This window comes from Malaclemys terrapin, chromosome 4 (genome assembly GCF_027887155.1).
Source record: "Malaclemys terrapin pileata isolate rMalTer1 chromosome 4, rMalTer1.hap1, whole genome shotgun sequence".
In the NCBI taxonomy this organism is placed as follows: domain Eukaryota; kingdom Metazoa; phylum Chordata; order Testudines; family Emydidae; genus Malaclemys; species Malaclemys terrapin.
In genome coordinates, this window is record NC_071508.1 from 14,918,016 (window position 1) to 14,924,497 (window position 6,482).

Here is a 6,482-nt window from a genome sequence, read left to right on the forward strand (position 1 = left end):
AGTCTGGCTAGGATATTTCTCTGGATTAGGATGGAAGAAGTCTGGGGTCCCAGGAGATGGCGGGAGTGGCAGCTAGGATGGGGAAACGTTTCTCCCCAAGTCTTTAAGGACCTAAAAAGGGAATGATGGGTGGAACAACCCATTGCCTTCATTATTTTGTCCACCAGCTAGGCCTAGTTTGACACCAATTTTGGCTTGCTGATTTTCAGTTCCACGCTTTTCTTGTTCACCAAGAACACTGTTAACACAGTCCTTGAGTTATATCAGTAGCCCTTGTGTTTGGACTCGTTCAGTCTCTCTTGCCTTTGCATCTTTTCCTATTAGCATTTGTTATAGGTGATTGTGACATTCCATGAATGTCCGCTCACAATTAGGGTATACGTGTAGGTTGAGTTATCACAACAGGGCCATTGTTATCTTGAGTGGATCCAACTGCCTAGTGCTCGTGGAAGGCCTCTCTAATCCTGCCATGGAGAGATTTATTTTTATTAATAATGTTAATTATTGGATTAATGGTGTGATTTTAAAATATTAAAAATGTGGTATGATCTTAGTGCAGCACTAACTGCTCAGGGGACTAGTCAGTCATAGAGCAGGGACAGCATGAGCAGCAGCAGTGCAAGCTTCAACTGTTGTCCCCCTGGTTGGGTCCCTTCTGTAGAGGCAGAGTGCAGAGACTTGAGTGCTATTCCTGACTCCGCCACTGACTTGCTGCGAGACCTTGGGCCAGTCACTTCACCCCTCGGTTTTCCCTCCTACCATGTCTGTCTTGTCTATTTAGACTGTAAGTTCTTTAGGAGCAGGGATTCTCTTGCTATATGTATGCGTCCATCACAGGGGGTCCTGATCTCTTTAAGGCCTCTGGGTGCTATTGTAATACAATAACATCAGTGAGAGGAATGCAGCCTCCTTGGCTTCTGCTGAAACTGCCAACAAATGGGCCAGCTTTTTGACGCCGACAGCAGTAAAATTTGGCTTTTTAAACTATCCTTGCCTAGATCATCTTTGTCTCTGCTTTGATGCTGCTTGTTATAGTCTTAATGGCCTCAGGCAAAAAAATAGGGTTGCTTTAGTTTTCAACACAAGTTATTTTGGAGCCAAACGGCAAAACTGCTGTAGGTTCTGAAAATAGTGGGGGCAGGAGCTGCCATCTCTTCAGGGTGCCACCTTCAGACCCTGAGTTGTGGCTGCCATGTCCCCAGATATTTATGGGAGCAACCTGACTCTTGACCACGCGTAGGGTTGTCAGTTTTGGTTGGACTTATTCCTGGAGGCTTCATCACATGACAGTCTTTAATTAAAGATTCATCTTTAATTCCTGGAGACTCCAGGATGGTTGGCAACCCTAGACCACACTATCCAAAGTCCTGCAGTATAGAGGCTTTCAAGGCACTTAAGATGCATCCTGAAAGACCTTTGGGAAACATGTTTGCAAAGTGATGTCATAATATTACATCACCCCATGAACGCACGATGCTATGACATGCAACTTGAAGGATGAAGTTTTATGAAGGTGGCCACTTGGAGTCTGGAGTTCACCTGAAGTAGGAAGTTGAGCCCTAACTATAGGTAATAGTGTCACAAGGCCTCTTGGCCGTTCTCTTGTGTGCTGCAAGCCATGTTGGAAGATGATCAGAATCCAGCTAGGATAGGGTTTCCTGCTACGAATCTTGACTGCTTGATGACTAGCACCATCTAGTCCTCATGCACAAACTAGCACCCCTGGTTGTGATCCTTAGAACAAACCCACAAACCAACTGAAACTTCCTACTTACAGTCACCAGTTTGCTGTTGTGGAACTGAAAGTTCATGTCATGCTTTCTGTGCTATGGAGAGATGTACACAGAACTCAACACCTTTGTGTGTCTGACTGAGTAGCTTGCAATAACATGCCCGCACAAGTGCACAGGAGGAACGGTAGAGGTGAGAAAGGGATACTGTGATCTCTTGAGGTACAGCATAGCGAAGTTAGCGTTTGTAGCTTTGCGCTTCAATAAATAGCTTTGTGCCTTAGAAAATCTCGAAGGCCGTGATCCAGGAAAGCACTTAAACACATGCTTAAAGTTAAGGATGACCTAAATGAGTGCGACTCTTTCTAGAGAGAAACTAGGGCATTGTAAAACACACCACAAAACCAAAACAACCCCAAACCTTACTGTGTTAATGAGACTGATTTTCCTTCCTCCCGGCCCCCTTTACTTGGGATTGTGGTGGTTGCTAGTGAGGCATGAAACTCTTAGGGTCATTCAGAAAATTGCCAAATATGCAGATTTTCAGCACGCTTGTTCGATTCAGCTGCTGAGTTAAAAGCTGTTTTAAAAGGGCACTGTTGAATTATGGAACAGGCTAGGGCTGAAGTGCCTGACCTGCTGTTGCATAATGTGGTGGCTACCCCTGCATCTACGATTCTCCTTCAACCAGCACAGCCAAAGATCATATAGTCAGGAACTTGCTGTGAGATTTCTCTCTAATATGTCAATGCTTTTAATAATAAACTTTTTTCCTGCAGTGATCTTACTGGATTTTGTCCTTCTAGAATTGCTCTTTGGACAGGGACAACTATTTACTCTCTCTACAAAGCCTTCCACAAAGGGGCCCCAACCAGGCCAGTATAAATCTTTAACAATTAAACTTTGTTTCTGCTCCTTTTAAGCTTCTCTGCATATGATTTTTTTTAACTCTGCCCTGTTCCCTGCTCCACCTTGCTTTGCCCCCCCACCTCCATTTCCCCCAGTCTCATCTAAGCAGGACACTAACCCAGTAATATCCAAGTGAGACTCATGAATGAGGTGAGATGTTCTTGACATTGCTTTCCCCTACCCCCCACAGATCCAGATTCTTTGGTCCATACGTCCACATACTGTCACTGATAGTTATTTTTTTTAATGGGACTTATGCTCCTTCCTGTAGGGTTCTAACATTATTTGTTCTGAGTGGATTCTGCTAATCAACCCTGATTCTATTTTATGCTGCTAAAAATTGGGAGTAACTCTAGTGAAGTCAGAGTTGCATGGAGAGAGATCAGAACTGGGCCTCTTTTGATTTTCGTGTGTGTGTGTGTGGTGTCCAGCACTTAGGTGTCAACCCTACTGCAGCACACACCAATAATGAATTCTTAGGGGCTGTCTCTAATTTCACTGGTGTAAATCAAGAGTAACACCACTGAAGTGGAATCCAGCTAGCCACGCAATCAATAGCACACTGGCAAGCAGAAGTCAGTGCCAGAAGACTGAGTGGGTCATGGTACATTTCAGAACAAACGTTGACCCTCTCCTTTCTTTACTTGACTTTCTAATATAGCGGGGGGGGGGGGGGCGCAGGGGAAGAACTAGAAAAGATGGAGCCAAGCATCTCCCTGTTCCACCATGCAAGTGTCTTGCCAGGCACAGTATTAGGATCCCGTTTCTGTTCATATGACCCCTACCGTGTTGGGTGTATGTGATAATCTACCTGGGTGAGTTACCAGTTTCCAGGAGAGAGGATCTGTATTTAATGTAGTTTTGTTTTTAGTTCTAGTAGGTTTGTTGGATATTTCTGCTGTTATGAAAGATTAACCTTCAGCACCAATCACGGGGGTTGCAAATTGGCAGCAGTTAGCCATGCTTGGTGCTGTACGAGCAAATGAGGGGATACCGTCCCCGCCTTCAGGAACTCACAATGTAGGGGTTCCAATTTTGCAGACCTTACATTTGTGAATAACCTAATGGAGCTCATGAGGAATTCAACTGACTTCAGTAGAACTGCTTCTGTGAGCAAGGATTGCAAAATCAGGCCCCTACTCTGTCCCAAACACATGTATCTGTTTGAGGTGAATTAATGCAGATATTGTCAGGCAGATCATGTGCCGCTTTTCAAGAGGGATCTGAAGGGGGGAGGGATTCTCTTCAGTGTATGAAGAGAAGAAGTTGTAAATAGAGGAAGCAGCATGGAACAAACTGCAAAATCGAGACTAGAAGTATACAAAGAGAGGGTGGCTAGGAATGGTTTATCCAAAGACTTCATCCCTTCTCTTGGTTGAAATATCCTGATCTCTTCTACTGTTTCTATAGTAGAGTAGCTCCTACAGGCACCAGCAAAGAGCAGGACTCCATTGTGCTAAGGGCTGGCCTAAGGCATAGTAACTGTTCCTGCTCCAAAGAGTTTTTATAGTAAAAATGGACAAGACAAAAGGAGGGTGGGGAATCGGAAGCACAGAGCTGGGCAGTAACTTACTCAAGGGACAGAGCAGGAACCCTAACCCAAGTATCCTGAATCACAGACAAATCTCATCCACTAGGCCACACTGCATCCTAATACGTTTTACACGAGCAAAAAGATTACTTGAGTCTTCCCCCCCCCCCCCCATCTTTCAACTGTCAACCTAGAAATGAGTCTTCATTCACTTTATTATAGAGCCATTGTAAGGAATTAAATGGATCCAACAAAGAAGGGGGAGTGATAATGGCATATAGCTCACCTCAGTTGAAATAATATAAAGTATAACATGCAGTGTTCCTGTTTAACCAGGAGCTGAGCAAATGCTTTTAGCATATTAAGGGGTATGAAGATAATGCCTAAGTGAAACTTATCCTGGGCCATGTCTTGTATTTTTTGAGTGCTGCGCTCTCTTGAAAATCTGCCCCTATGCTCAGTTGGGTTTGGAGGACTGAGTTCCTAATGGGTGTAATTACGGTAAAATATTTTAGTAAAAGACTGAAGGGGCACAATATGCCCTGTGAAAATGCCCAGTCCCTTTCATAACTAAGTGCTGCTTAAGCTTCCTTTGCAGCTGGGCATGAGCGGGAATGTGATGGAGGGCTGGGACTACTGACGTTTCTATTTTGAGGAAGGAAGAGTGCAAACCCCTCTGTATTTCATCTACTGCCTTCGTTGCCTAAATGAAACCATCCCGTTGAGGAGGGTATGACAAGCTGCATCTGTCCTCTCCAGGCTTATAAGGTGGTAAAGTAGAAGGCTGATCAAAATGGGTCTCCAAGCCAAGGCAACGCAGTCAGCAGCTAATCCTTCAATGTCTGACCCAAGAAGATCAATTGCTCTGTGTCCCGACAGTGTTTGGGTGGGCTGGTTTAATGAGCTTTCCCATGAATTAGGGCTCCCCACGGAGTGCAGTGCGTAGTCTCCTAACTTCCCTTTTAAAGGAATGGTGTGTTAATAAAAATGGAGTCTCAGGATACCGAAAAGCAGTGCATGTTCTAGCAGTGTAGGTTGAGTGAACCATATACAAGAACAGAAAGCTGTCTAGAAAGGTTGGGGAACCTGATAGTCTTACATAAGAAATAGATTTCTGGGGGGGGAATGTATTTATTATGTAATATAGTGGCCAAGCTCTACTGTGTTCCCTATTGACCGAAAAGAACTGCAGTGTCAATCCTCAAGGAGGAAATATTTTGCTTATAAACCGCTCAGTAGCACAGACAGTGACTTTCAAAATCAGAGCACAGTGAAGTGAGAGTTAGTGAGAAAAGCGACACTGTCTGATTGGGGCTCCTAGCTTTAGCAAGACTCCCCCTCTATGGAACCCTCTCTGGCTCAGGGCCTGATCTTCTGCTCTTTTATCACTGTTCAGGATCTTTTCTGCTGCTCTTATCTTTTAACCTTCACTATTTTCATGCTGATACTCCACTCATATTTTACCACTTTCAAGGGCTTCCCCTTTCCCGCCTCTTCAGTTTCTCTTGACCACACACTTGTGACTTCACTTCTGCTTTCTTCAAACAAAGCACCTCAAGGACGGAAGCAATTCTCTTGGGCAAGATCCTCATCCTCAATCACAGCACACGCTCTCCCATTCTGCTCCGTGGACTGTAGACTTAATCCTGAAACTTTCTTCTCTTCCTGCATCTCTTCTGTCCTCACATTATGGCCTTCACTCTCTCCACAGTGTTTCCTATGTAGGCCTGTACTTATTCCACTGCTCATGCTGTCACATGTGACTGGATCTCCTTTCACCTTGCTTAGTGAGCTTTCCTTCTTTATGGCCTAAAGTCTCAGCTTCCTGTATTCTGGCTTGGGGAGAATGCTACCTCCCCTCTGTTAGTTCATCATCCCTTTGAACAACTCTACTTGACACTTACTTAATCACATGCTTCAAAAGTGCACTTGCTAGGGATTTTTAAAATCTTCCATGGAGTTGCTCATGTTTCTTTCATAAAAATTCGCTTCTTCCTTTTCCCAAACTGATCTTCTATCCCCTGCCTCTTTTCCTCTCCTCCTCCCCCATGATGAACCCTTTATTCAGCATCTGTCATCTCCAATAGCTTCCCTATACCTCTCTGCCTCAAAAATTCTTAGTTTCGGCTGACGCTATCGGTCTCTTACCTTTCTCCCTCACCTTCTTATGTTTTTCTTTAGCTCTGTAACTGTGTACATGTGAAAACAGTGGCTGCTACAGCAGGCACTGAGATTTTTTTTAAAGTAAATTTGTATGTAAAAACATTAGCACCATCAACTTGTGATTTTAATGTTCCTGTCTGCTTTTTCTG